This window comes from Larus michahellis, chromosome Z (assembly GCF_964199755.1).
Source record: "Larus michahellis chromosome Z, bLarMic1.1, whole genome shotgun sequence".
Lineage (NCBI taxonomy): Eukaryota > Metazoa > Chordata > Aves > Charadriiformes > Laridae > Larus > Larus michahellis.
The window spans coordinates 74,989,416-75,003,180 of NC_133930.1; the positions used below are offsets into that span (position 1 = coordinate 74,989,416).

Consider the following 13,765-nt stretch of genomic DNA (forward strand, 5'->3'; position numbering starts at 1 on the left):
ATAGCTTTAATATCATGAGAGGATATACTAATTACAGTAAGTTTATAACCATACATCTCTTTCCTGGAGAAACTTATTGTTATGGTGGAAGTGCAATCTAACTGAATTGACGGTATTTGGGATGATTCACTGGAGAATTTAAAAGAACTTGTTATTTTTGGATAACAAACAGCATTAAAAATATTGATTACGTTTTTGCTTTTGATTGTCTCTTTTCCACAAGGTTATTTCTCCTCACATCTACACAGTGCTTCACTGGCAAGGGTATCAATCACTTCAGGCTATGGTTACATATTCCCCACAAATTAGAAGGGGCAAGGGCAAATATTTGAGTTCTCTGATTTGTGACCTTCATTAAACTGTCTAACTCCTTGTGAGCTACTGAAGTGCGTCTTAAAAACCAAGTGGTTTTCTGCATTTGGAATAGCCTCTTGGCACTAATTTGCATGTGTTAAAACCCCACAGTCCACCTAAGTCGCTGAACAAGTTTGACCTTACCCACATCTGCCTCCTGCTCTCTCCCAGTCACCTTGTGGTTTTACTCTCTGAGACACCATTAGAAAGAACCCCAAATTTCAGAGACAAGCAAAGAGGTGTTTCCAACAAAGTGCCAAAGACACCTTCCCTTCCCACCCCGCCCCATTCTGCCTTTCCTCTTGACTGCGAGAAAGCATACTGTCTTAAAACATGAAAGAAATAAGTGATATTCTGGGTCCTTAATACTCCTCTTCCTCTTCTTCCTCGCTAGTTCCCCCTGGCAGGTATGTTTAAGCGACAGGCTAAGGCCACTTACATGTGGTTAGATTATCAGGCGGATAGAACTGGTCTCACCTCTCTGCCCTCCATTTAACAAGTCTGAGTGATAAGTCTTTAAGTTTCTCTTCAGGTTTCAAGTTCTTCTTGGCATAAGTACCTAGCAACTTGTTTTTTGTTAAGAAATAAAGTTAACCTTGTCTTAAATTATTACCCAAAGAAGATGGAAAATTAGCCTTAATGGCCAAAATTAGATAACGTAATGGCTTACAAGCCCACACAGTTACTCTGGCTCTTCAGGAATCAATCACAAGTAGTTAAGCGAATGTAGCCAACCCTTCTTTACAAAATAATGCTCTGTGACCTCAGGTTATATGCTCCATCTACATTCCTTTTAATTGCATTTTCCACAAAGCTTTCTTCAAAAAAACCCAGATCAAAGCTAAGCTGAACTCAGTCTAAACTAAGTATTTATGCTGGAAAAAGGTGGAGCTACAGTATTCTAATGTGATGCCATTACTCAATCAAAAAACACAGTTTGAAACAGGATTTTCTGCTTCTATGAAATGTGTTAGTGTGTACTATGGCTTACGTTTTGTCAAGTGAATAATTCCGAAGGTCATTATAGACCTCTCTCACATCAGCAATTAATTTTTGTTTATCTGTGCTCACAAACACATGCTTCTATTGTCTGTAACAGAACTGAGCTTGTGTGCTTTAATGTGAGCTTTGCTGGTTCTCTTTTATTAAAAATCACAGTGCAGTTCCTTCTCCTGCAGAGGAAATTGGGAATTGAAAATAAGCTACTGCAGTTTCAAAGTGGAAGTGTTTTGTCCTTTGTAAAGAACTTGACAGCCAAATGAACAGTTTGTTCTGTGACTCAACGACACATCTCAACCATGAAACAGATGAGGAACCCTCACCCCAGTTCAGGTACTGCTGGGACAGTGATTTGGGAAGGGGATGTTAAGGTGTTTTTATTAAAGCAGCATCAAGGAAAAGAAACCTATTTCTCTTTGCTGAAAACATTCTAATGACAGTTTACTTCACTGGATTATCAGCAACATGCTGGCTGTGCCACCTGAATTTTAATTTCTTAATTTACAGCGCAGATAAAATAGAATAGAGCTGGATCTCTGCTGCTCTCTACACTGGGCTGGTCTTATCAAGCGTGAAGTTTGGCGCATTGCAAACCTATTCAAGTCATTATCTGTTGAGGACCTCTTGAGCCATCTCCATCTCTGCAGTGTGCTGATAAGACAGCTGTTTCTGTAGCTGCAGTGTCTCTCTGGGCCTCGGTCTTCTTTCGGTGCAAACTACAGCTTTGTCACTGTGCCCTGATGCTGTCAGTTTCTCTGTTGTGCAAGCGTTTGATCCAAATACAAAGGAGGTTGATGGCAGAGATTGACTGGCAGGTGACACAGTCTTATTATTTTACAATTAAACGTGCATTACACACCATTGGAAATATAAATCCTCAATAAAAGAAAAAGCTACCTAAGCTGTGGTGCAGCAGAAATCTCCTTTTGCCTGGTCACAGTAGGAAACAAGCAAAGATACAATAATTTGAACAAATAGACAGCTTCTTTCAGGTATTACATTTATCTGGATTAAGGCTCCACAGCTGTCTGTAGAAAATCTGAGCAGTTGTGGTTACCTTGTGTGGACCTGAGTTTTAAGATACCTTTTCACCCTCTGATGAAAAAAGTGAAACACCCTCCTTTTCTCTCCCCCTGCAAATGCTAAGCTCTTTTTGAAAAATAGCTTTTATTAATATTCAGACACTGCTGCATAATAGAATAGAGAAGAATATAGCAGCCTCAGTTGCGGTGTTCACACTACTGTATTTTTATACAATATCCCTGTCTTATGACCACAGAGAGGCTCAGAGAAGAAGAAGGTAAAACAATCACGCAGCTAAACTGAAGTGCAGGTATGTTTTGTATCAGGAAGTGTCTGTCTGAAGACTTGCTCAGAAGCCTTCATGCCTATTACCATTTATTTGTCAAACTTAAGGGAACAAGCGTAAGCTTGCACTGTAAGAATGACCCGTGGAGTCCCCCGGGGTGCCGTAACACACATTCACACACACACACAAGCAGGCACGTACCCGTGTGACCGTGCAGTTTCGCACATGAACACCACTGGGCAGGAGCCGTTTGTCTGAAGTGCCTTCGAGCAAGCCAACCCCACAGCAACATCACGTACCTTAACCGTGGTTTGTTTTTTTCCGGGGGGGGGGGGGAGGGGGATGGGGAGAAGGAGGGGGCGATGGGTATATTACCACTTGTCGCGATGCTCTTGGTCGCTGCGATGCTCTTGGTCGCTGCGGTGCCAGCAAGGAACCCAGCCCGGTGCCGGCCCCGGGACCGAGCCGCTGCCCCTCCGCCCCCGCGGGCCGGGCCGGGCCGGGCCGCGCCGTCGGGCCGCGCCGCTGTCCGTGGTGCTGACGCGGCGGCCGGGCTCCCCCGCCCGCCCGGCCCCTCCCGCCGCAGCCGGGCTTTGCTTGCTCGGTTTCTTTTGTTTTTTGTTTTTTGTTTTTTTTTTCTTTCTTTCCTCTCTCTTTATGCTGGTTGTGAGACCTCTTTTCCGCCAGCGCGTTGCACTTGCCGCTTTCACTGCCTTCCCCGACCTCCCGGTCCCGGACGGGGGGTTCAGCATGCCCAAACAAGTAGTCCCCTTCCCTCCTCCTATAGCTTTCCCATGTCCAAACACTATTTAATAAGCCATACACGTTTTAGCTTAAGGCTATGTCCAGACAGCCAGCTACCGCTAATCATAAAGACTTCTTTCCAGACATATTACATAAGCAAAGGCAACCTTCACAGAAAAACGTATTTTTCCTGGGAGAGGGGAGAATTTAGCTTTCCTTCTTCTGCCATTGCTGGCATCAAGAGCCTCTGAAAATGCACCAGAGACAAGAAGGGCCGATGACAAGACAATTCACTTTAACAGCTATTTTCTGCCTAATTTCACTTTAGCACCATGTATCGACAAATGTGACAGACGTGAGTGCATTATCGGTAGAGATATTAAGCCTCGAAAGAATGCACAAAGTTTGGCTTCTGTTGCTAAAAGCTGGTCACTAATTATAGCTGGAGAATTGTTACTTTTTGGGGGAGGAGGAGGGGAGATGAAATCAGAATCCTGAGTATCAGACCTGACAGGGAAGCTGCTGATAGCAGAGACCTTTAATTTCCTGAAAGTTCAGAAAGACACACTTATGGTTTCTAATATACACTTTGGCTTCCCCTTTCAGACAAGTTTCTTTAGTTCCAAGAACAGCTGTGTATTCATATTTTTTTGGGGGGGCGGTCAATGCGCTGAACTGCTTTGGAATTTCAGAGCGCTTATTTACTTCCTTTCTTCCTTTCCTTTTCTTTTTCTCTTCTCATACATTGCTGACTTTCTGCTAAGGAACACTGCTGTTGGCTTAAACACATTAGCACAAACCGCACAAAGTGAGAAAGTAACCAGCAACTAAATCTAGTAATTCCAAAAACGGCAACACAGTGCACAGGTTTTACAGATGTTTCCTGCATGGTCTTTGCCCTAACCCATGCTTCAAAACTCACCCCGGAACAAATAATCACTTTTTTTTCCGACAGATGTATACAAAATTTGTTGACGTATGCACCCAGAGCATAAAGAACATGAGCAAGTTCATTGTTAACGCTGGTATCATTAGAATTTCCAAAGCAGTTTTGCTGTGTCAAAGGGTAAAAGTTGCCACAATCAGACAAGAGCGAGCATCAGATACAAGCTGAACCACAGAGTAAACTCAAAGGACCTTCTCGAGCACCAACAGACACTGCTGAGGGCACGGTTTACATGTGCAGTTCCACAAACTCTGGGTGAACAGACATCACTTCACATAGGATTTTTGTACAAGCAGCTTTGAGGGAATAGTCCCATTCTTTATTTAGTCCTTAGAGGTGCTAGCTTGGCACAAGTTCCACCAGGGAGTTATTCCCTTTTTCGGAATGCTGCCGATTCAAAATGTCGGTGATAGATTGTAAATAATCAGCTAAAGACTGTGTGTTCTAGAAAAACATCAGATGCATTCGGCATGCAACTAATTACATAAAATGTAAAATCAGGCCCTGTGTAACACTCAGGTTTTTGTCACAGTCGTAGGATACAGAGATTATAAGAAACAGATGATATAAGCAAGCACGTTTTCTCTTTCATTGTATTAATCATTTATAAACACTGAAGAACACTCTCAAGAAACACTACTTTCTCTACTTGAAATTGCATGCCTCTTTATTTTTGTACCTTGCTACATGCAAATAGCAGAATATTCTAAATAAGCATGTCCTTTCTGCAGGCCGTAAGTGCTTTGCTATCTGAAATACATGATATACACTTGTGTGTTCTGTGTCAGAAAAGACAGAAAAGAAAAGCCATCTCTTGAAAGCACTTTCAATTCTGGAAAGAAATTACAATCAAATGCAATGAAGGTCAAGCAGTACACGGAATAAAAGGCATGTTTCTGAACACCATGCAGTTTTTTTCTTCCGTATAACCTTTTTCTCTGCGAACACGTATCTGTGCAAGACATAGGAATCAATCCAGGCTTCCTCCCTCTCTCCCTCCCTCTTTCCTCTTTCTTTTCCTTCCCTTCCCTCCTTCCTTCCTTCCCTTCTTTCTTCCTTCCTTCTTCCCCTCCCTCCTTTCCTTCCCTTCCTTCCTCCCTCCCTCCCTCCATCCTTCCCTTCCTTTCCCTTCCTTCCTTCCACCCAGACTATTTGTTAGGGGAAATATCACTCATTAATACGTCCACTCTCAGAAGGGCAAATCGCAAGAGCATTCCCTGGGGCAGTGACATAAACTTCACGCGCGCAGCGACGACACACATACGGCCAGAACTGCGTGGAGCAGGGAGGGGGATGGAAGGCAAAAAAAATAAAAGAAAACAACCACCAGAAACGGGGTGCTTTCCCGGCAGCTCTCCCTGAGAAGGCACGGAGCACCGACAGCCGGCCGCCCTGGGCCAGGCCGTGACGCGCCGGCCCGCTCCCACGTGGCCGGCCGAGCGGACAGGAGCCAGCGCCTCCCCACGCAGCTGTCCGCGCTGCCGGAGCCCTGGCCCGCCGGAGCCCTGTCCTGCCCCGCCGCCCGCCGTGGGCCGGGACGCGCGGTGCCGCAGACACACGCGTGACCCCGGGCCGCGCCCGCCCCGTCCCCGCACCCACACGCGACCGCGAAGGCGGCCCCGCACGCCGCAACCCAGCCTGAGCCGCGGCGCCATGGGGCCTGCCGGAGTGGCGGGGCAGGCGGCCAATGGGCGGCCGTCGCCTGGCGGGGGGGCGGGGCGAGCGGGCGGCAGCCGGTCCAATGGGGACACGCGCGCGGGGCGGCCAGCAGGTTGCGTTGCGCCCGGGGTGCGGAGACGCTGCCGCGCGTGGCGCCGGGGTAGGGCCGGGGGGCGGCCGCCGGGCGGGGGGGAGGGGAACGTGGGGGACGGACGACGACACGGGAACGGGGACGACGGGGACACACGCCCACGCCCCCACGCGCGCACCCCCACGGGCGCGCCGCCGGGCGCGGCACGCAGACGCACGCAGCCCGGCGCGGCGGCAGGCAGGGAGCCCGGGCGGCGGGGGGCTGCTATAAATCTGCGGAGCCGGTCCGCCTCCCGGCAAGGCACGGGCACGGCGCGGCACCGCACACCGCACCCCCCCTACCCCACCCCCCCCCCCACAGCACCGCACCGCACCCCACGGCACGGTACGGCGTCCTCCCCCCGCGCCCACCCCGCGATGCAGCAGCTGGCTCCGGCGGCGAGCCGCTAGGAAGGGACCGGCAGGCAGGCAGGGAGGGAAAGAGAGAGAGAGAGAGACGGTCTTTAAAATCGCCCTTCCATCCCTCTCCTCTTTGTTCCTCCGCTGCTCCCTCCCTCCCCGCTTTTTGTTCGGTGGGGTTGCGAAGGGAGGGCAGTCCTGTCACTCTCCTTTTTTTTTTTTTTTGAGTTCTCCCTTTTTTTTATTTTTTAATTTTCCACATTTTTTTCTTGTTTTTTTTTTTTTTTTTACCCCCCAGTGTTGGATTGTTGGGGGAGGGGGGGCAGAGGATTTTTTTCTTTTAGGGTTTTTTTTTTTTTTGCTTCCTTTTAGAACTGTCCCCAATTTAGCTTCTTGTGTGTTGTCTTGAGAGAACTATCCATCTGCCTCTTGCTCCTCTTTATTGGGAGAACTGCACCATTACTTTTATTTTTTAAGCCGAGGAGAGGAAGGTAAGTTGTGGCTTGATTCTTTCCGTGGGTGTGCGAGGGGGTTCACGCGAGCGCCCTGCGGTGCATGCCGTGTAAAATGACGTGTGATTACCTATATTTGCTCCCCGCGAACACCTTTCGTGCCCACCGCAGCCTGCCCGCTGAGTTGCTGGAAGTGTTGGCAGCGTGCGGAGGGAGAGAGGGAGGGAGGGAAGGCAGCTGTGGAAGCCCGGGAGCGGGGGGTGGGGGGCGGACGACGACGGACGGAGGACACTCGGCACCGCATCCCTACCTGACCCGACCCCGCCTCAAAGTTCCCGCCGCCGCCCCCGTCCAGCTGCGGGTACGTCCCGTCGAGGGGGAGCGGCCGAAGGGACGGACCCGCAGCCCACGGGTGACGGGAGGCGTATCGCTTTGAGGAGATAAACCTGCATTTGCAGATTAGCCGGGATAAGACACCCCCCCCACTCCCCCACCCCGGTAATTGCATTAGCCGCACGGCGTTCCGTGGCTTCCCGTGGTGCTGGGAGGCGGATGCATGTCAGGGCGCACAAAGACGCAGCCGGCCGGAGCAGGAGCGCACAGCGCCTAGTGTCCGCGGGTGCGGAGGGCGGGCGGCGGGGAGCCGGGGTGCTCTCCCTGATGACCGTCGGGGCCTGGGGGGGTGGGTGGGTGCCGTGGCGTTTCGTGGAGATGACAAACTGCGGGAGGGGCCGCGTCCCTTTGTTCGGGGCGCTGCGCGGTGTTGCGCGGCGGCGGCGTCCCCGATCTCTGTCCGTGGTCCTACCGGGGCGGCGGAGGGGAGGGGAGGGACGGGGCGGGGAGCGGTCCCCGGTGCGCTCGGGGGAAGTTTCGCATCCGGCGGCCGCGGCGGGGATCCGAGCGGGGCTCCGGGCGAAGGGACGGACGGGGCGTCCCGTCCTCCCCTGGCGCCTCTCCCGTCCTCTCGCCGTCCGTCCCCGCGGCGGTGGGAGGGTCCGGGCGGGAGGAGGTGGAGGAGGGGGAGGAAGAGACGATGGTAAACGCTGGCGCTGCAGCGTGTGCTCCCGGCAAGGACCGGGCCCGAGCACTGCCATTGTCGTTTAATTTATGCCCAGCACGTTGCTCCGTGCCCACCTATTTCAGATAAGAAAATAATTGATGTGGGAGCAAGCGGGGCAAATTGGTAGTTGCACCTGTTCCGCCAACTCGTTTCCAAGGGCCGGTGGTGATGCCGGCGTTGAGACGGCTTATTTTGCCTAGTCCTTGCGCGCTGCAGCGCCGGGAGGGCGGAGGGCACACCAAGCCGTGCGGCCCCCCGGGGACGGGACCCCCCCCGTCCCAGTGACAACCCCTCGGGCACTCGCTGGGGCGATCCCCGCGGGACGAGCCTCGGCGGGCTGCCGCGGCGCTCGGCAGCCGCGCTTCCCCGGGGGCGGGGAGGGTGGTGGCGTCCCCGTGCCGCCGGCAAAACGGGACGGTGCTGTCACAGCGGCTAGTGACCGTCGCGGGGGCTCGGAGCCGGGAGGGGGCCGGGGAGCGCCTCCCCCGTCGGACGGGCGGCTCGGGGCGTTCGTGCGCCCCGCTGGGGCCGCTTTCGGAGGGGCGGCAGCGCAGGACCAGCGTTTTGCAGGGAAAGGCGGCGAGCCGGGGAGACGAGCGTCGCTGGGGGGCTGTCCTGCCCCCGACCTCACCGGCGACCCGACGCCGGAACACTGACGGTAACGGGAAGGGCAAGCTCCCGCCATCCCGCTGAGCGCAGCCCGTTGCCGCGCTAGGCGGCGGGGCGGGGCCTGCCCGGCCGTACCGCTGCCTACCGGGGGGTGCCCGCCGGGCCCGGGGGCGCGGCCCCGCGGGCGGGGGGCTTCTTGAGTGGCCACCGGCGGCGTCACTCAGGCGGCGGCGGCCGCGGGGGCGGGCGGTGGGGGACCTTTATCAGCCGTCACCGGAGGCACTGCTCTTTTTGGCAGCGGGGCGGCTGCGGCTCGCTGGGGTAGCGGCGGCACCGGCAGAAGCAGCGGGTGAGGCGGTCGCGGGAGTCGCGCAGCTCCCTCGGGGCAGCGGCCACCCCCTATCCGCCCCCTTCCGCGGGCGGCGGCCACGCTCCGCGGGACCTGCCGGCGGCTCACCCGGGGCAGCGGGTGGCTAAAAGGACGGTGGGTGGATCGCGGAGGGGCTGGGAAGAGCGTGTGGGCATTGCGGGGAGCCGTCGGTTGGGTCCCCGTAAAAGTGCGGGGTGGGGGGGGGACGCCGGGGCTCCCCACGGGGCACGCGTGGAGGAGAAGGGGATGGGGAGCGGGGCTGCAGCCCGGGCGGGGGTACGAGGGAAGGAGGGGCGGCCTGGGCAGGGGGAGGCTGAGTTAGGGGCCGCCGGTGCCACACCAGGGCCCCCTCTGGAAAAGGGGGGGAAAACCCGGTGTGTGCGGGGACCGTGGCCCTCCCCGGCTCCTGTAGGTGACCGGTGGCTTCCCGCCGGCACCGGCTTGTTGCACAGCCGGTTGCAAACTCTTAAGGTGTTTGCGGCGTTACATCAAGAGGGGCTTCCTCTTGCTGACAGGGATTTATTTTATTTTTTTTTCCTGCGAATGTCTCTCTGCCCCCTTCTTCGCACTAGATGGGGTTCGTCGCTTTTTGTTTTACCCGTCAGGATTTTCTGAATGTCTCTCCTCCCCACCCCCGCCCCGTTCCCCATGTGGTGCTAATTGGGCGAGTTTAGCACCTGTTCTCCTGACAAAACATTGTTCAATAAACCCTTTGTTTTGTCTGCAACGTCCCTCCGAACGACTACCCCCCCCCCCACCTATTTCCTTCGCCGTGGCCGTGCCACTTGAGCCTAGCTCCCATTCTTCCTGCAAGCTGCACCTCTTTTTCCCCTCTTGTTTGGGTCTGACCTTGCTCGAACCGGGTCGTTTGTGTCCACAATGGTGCATCTGCCGGCTCCAGCCCGCGCTCTCTCGTCTGGCGGAGCCGCCGCCTCAGCCCCGGGGGCAGCACCGGATGAAAACCGGGCGGGGGCCGTTCGCTTTGCTGACGGGGTCGGGGTGGGGGGGGTTGCTGCAGCCACGGGGGTGTTGCGGGTCCCGGCGCAGCTGGGCGGCTGCGGAGCCCCGGGGGGTGAGGGGGCAGAGCTGCGCGGCCGCGTAGCGCCCGCAGGTGCGGCCGTCGGGCTCCTTCCGATGGAGGAAGGCGCGGTATCCCCGGGCCGAGCACCCCCCGGTGCACGGCTTGTCGTCTCTTCTTATTTATTTCTTAACGCTTCAGGCGCGGCGGGGCTGGGGGCTCACGCCGCCCTGGGTCAGCTGGGGAGGGAGTCGGCCCATCTTTTTTGCAAAGGTTTTTTGTTTTGTTTTTGTTTTTTTTTAACCTAGGTTATATGTGTTGCCTGCCTTTTGGGTTCGTCCCGCCCTGGGAAGAATGAAGTCTCTTCGTTCTGGTGGCCGTGTGTAGGGGAGCGAGGTGGCTTTGTTTCATCTGCATAGCGCTGGGGATAAGATAACTGGTCCGAGCAGGCAGACGGCTCGGTGTCCCTTTCACCTCTACAATCCCCTATCTACATCCATTTAAATACAGGTATAATTTATTAGAGTAGTAAAACTGGTCTTTAGTTAAAAAAAAAAAAAACAAAACCCAAACCCGCAGAGCGATAACCAACAAAACCTAAAAAAAGTAGTCTTATTGTAGTTGATTTACCTGAAGTCTGCAAGACCCAAATGTGTTGCTGTGTTTATTGAGTTTTTGAAGACCACTTTGGTAATATGGTTTCAGTAGCTACATAGGTCTTCACTGTCTTTTTTTTGCAAGTGATATTTGATAAAGTAGCAATGCCTGAAGAACTGAGTATTTCACAATGCGCATGTGTGTATTTTCTTGAAAGATAAAAGGTCGGGGGGTTTTTTTGTGCTAAAAAGCCCTCCATGCCATTTGACTTTGTTACTTATCTCTGCCTTGATGACCAATGTTAAAATGTGGGAGTACGGAAAATATTCCAGTAAGTGGGAACCTGTTCAGTTGAGGAAACGGACACCAGGGTACTAGCTAAAGCTTCAATTTTGCATTTTTCTTTTTAATCCCATGGATTCTGAACCCTGAAACTGGATTCAGTTTCTTCCTCCCTCTCTTTCCTGGCATTTTGGAAATACTGTATTGGGGGTGATAGTTTGAAGAGTGGACTTGACTCTATTTCATAGCTATTGTGCATAAATCATTTAGTTTTCAAATACTGAGCTGGTAATTCTACATACTCTTTCAAATAGGGTATTATTTAATCAGAGATAAATGTAGATATTTGAAGTTTTGCTGTGATATATTGAGAGCATATCCAACTATAGAGACATATGAATGACCTTGAAACTGCTAAGGAATTTTATCGCACTTATTAAGATCTGACAAAGCACATCTTTAATGCCCCCTTCAAATGTCTTACAGCTGTACCTGAACTGATATTTCCACTCAGCAATAGCTGTTTTAATTTTGTATGTTTTAATTCTGGTAGAGTGGCTGATCCTTTCCATATGCAGTAGAGATTTTTAATTGCTTTAGTCTTTGCGATGGATACCTCTTCAATATGTTCATATTTGCATAAATCTTCTCCTATTATTGGCTTAATTATACCTGTATAATATTTCCGCCTGTAAATTTATTATGACTTTCCCATACTAATCAGAGAATGGTAGGGGTTAGAAGGGGCCTCTGGAGATCATCTAGTGCAACCCCCTGCCAGAGCAGGGTCACCCAGAGCAGGTGGCACAGGAACGTGTCCACGCGGGTTTTGAATGTCTCCAGAGACGGAGACTCCACCACCTCTCTGGGCAGCCTGTTCCAGGGCTCTGCCACCCTCAAAGGAAAGAAGTTCCTCCTCATGTTTAGGTGGAACTTCCTATGCTCAAGTTTGTGCCCTTTACCTCTTGTCCTGTCCCGGGGCACCACTGAAAAGAGCCTGGCCCCATCCTCTTGACACCTGCCCTTTAGATATTGGTAAGTGTTGATGAGATCCCCTCTCAGTCTTCTCCTCTCCAGGCTAAACAGACCCAGGTCTCTCAGCCTTTCCTCCTGAGACAGGTGCTCCATCCCCCTGATCATCTTTGTAACCCTTTGCTGGACTCTCTCCAGTAGTTCCTTGTTTTGCTTGAACTGGGGAGCCTAGAACTGGACACAATACTCTTCTCCCTGGTTTCATTTTAAACTCTGCTTTTCAGTGATAGGGGAAGATCCTTTCATCACTGTAGGTTTTGTTGTCATTGATTTATTTATTGCCTCTTCAAAAATTGTGAACTACCATGCTGCAGAGTGAGCAGAGTGATCCAGGTGTGGTGAGTTGAAACTGTTCTAAACAGCTGCTAGAGCTGGAGTATCTGGTTAAAAAAACCCAACCAAACAAAACCAACAAAAAACACAGAAGTGAGCCACAAAACCCTAGGTTTTCAGATTATTTCGCAGGTTTCTGGATGGCAATATTCAAACTACAGTGAAATTCTATTACAGGCTGAATTCTATGAAAGAGCCTGTAATGCTAAGCTAGATTTTTTGGGGGGCCAAAGCTAAGTTTGCTTTATTTGAGGACTAAGTAGGAAATAGATGACATGTGATGCAGTGTTCTAAAAGCCCAAGGAATACTTCAGCTTTCCTGTACTTCTTAAAATAAGTCAATGCCGTTGCAGAGGTGGACTTTGCAGGTAAAAATAGTACAGGGATGCAAGTGCAAGCTCCTTCCTAGTAACAGTGATGTTGAAATGCTGCTTTTGTAGGTAAAACTCTTGCTGTCTTAAAACATAATGGCTTTTGATTATTTTTTGACACTGATGTTCTTCATAGCAATAAAACCAATTGTTAGCTAATGGATAAAGTCAATTTGTGGTGAACATACATTTCAGTCTTGCTTTAAAGCGATCTTTGCTTTTGCTGTAATGCTTTTCTAATAGATGCTAGCCTCTACAGAGGGCAGGGAATGTTACCAGCTGTTGCTAAGACTTTAAAAGTGAGAAGATGTTGCCTTTGTGCACTGAGCGTTCTTTTCTTGACAGCCCCCAAATCAATTGAAAAATCACGATACTATCCAGCAGGATTAGCTGATGATGCCGTGGGTTTTGACATCTCTAGTTTCAATTCTGAAGGAAGCCACTACATGTTTTTTGATCTGTCGCCTGTGTGAATCTACCTAATTTGACTTACTCAGGAAGGATTAGTTCTGGAGAAGCTGGTGTAACAGGGTTAGAGTTCATAGTGCTTAGCTACTACCACCGGTGGGCCAGATCAAGATCTTTTCTTGCCTAATCCTTGTTGAAATTTAAAAAGTCATCCTGAGTTTCTGGTGGCAAAATAACACAAAGAGGCAGGCTCCTCAACTGATTGCAGCTGAAGCTTGGAGAAACTGCCAATATTGAGCAAGCTGCTTTTGCCCAGTAGGCATTGCTGTGATTTGAAGGGACTTCTAGCATCTAATATTTTGCCACTAAGCAACTAAATACCATGCTAAATTTGACAGAAGCTGTGGTAAGAGAACAGCTAATTGTTGATCTTCCCTGTATTTGAAGTGCTGTTTCGCATGGATTTTTTTTGGCATATGGCTCTGCAGAAAGGGCACCTTGGAAAGATTACCTCAGTGAAATACTTTGCTTTTAGTAGTCAGTGTTTTTGTAGGGAGTGCAGTTTTTCAGCTTTAAAACTAAGTGAAATAGTTATAGACAGCTTATGGCAGAAATCTTAAGGAAAGCATGCTTCCTCAGAAACTTATTTAAAAATTCTAAACCCACATCAAGTTTTTTGAAATAGCTCACAGTCTAAATCTGTCTTTGCTGGCAAAATATCTGGGGTTTTAGG

At 51.2% G+C, this 13,765-nt stretch overlaps 1 protein-coding gene across 21 annotated transcripts in view; it reads left to right on the forward strand.

The window, feature by feature from the left end:
- The first annotated feature begins 5,433 nt into the window (after window positions 1-5,433).
- Window positions 5,434-13,765, forward strand: part of ELAVL2 (ELAV like RNA binding protein 2) — a 106,251-nt gene continuing 97,919 nt past the window's right edge. For 5 of the 21 annotated variants that reach the window (XM_074570260.1, XM_074570261.1, XM_074570262.1 and 2 more), the window contains exon 1: window positions 6,193-6,991. The gene's annotated coding sequence lies outside the window, so the exon portion shown is untranslated. Of the gene's footprint in view, window positions 6,172-6,192; window positions 6,992-8,580; window positions 8,671-8,978; window positions 9,106-9,315; window positions 10,520-13,765 lie in introns of those variants that run through there. The other 16 variants (XM_074570256.1, XM_074570259.1, XM_074570253.1 and 13 more) reach the window with 10 other exon arrangements.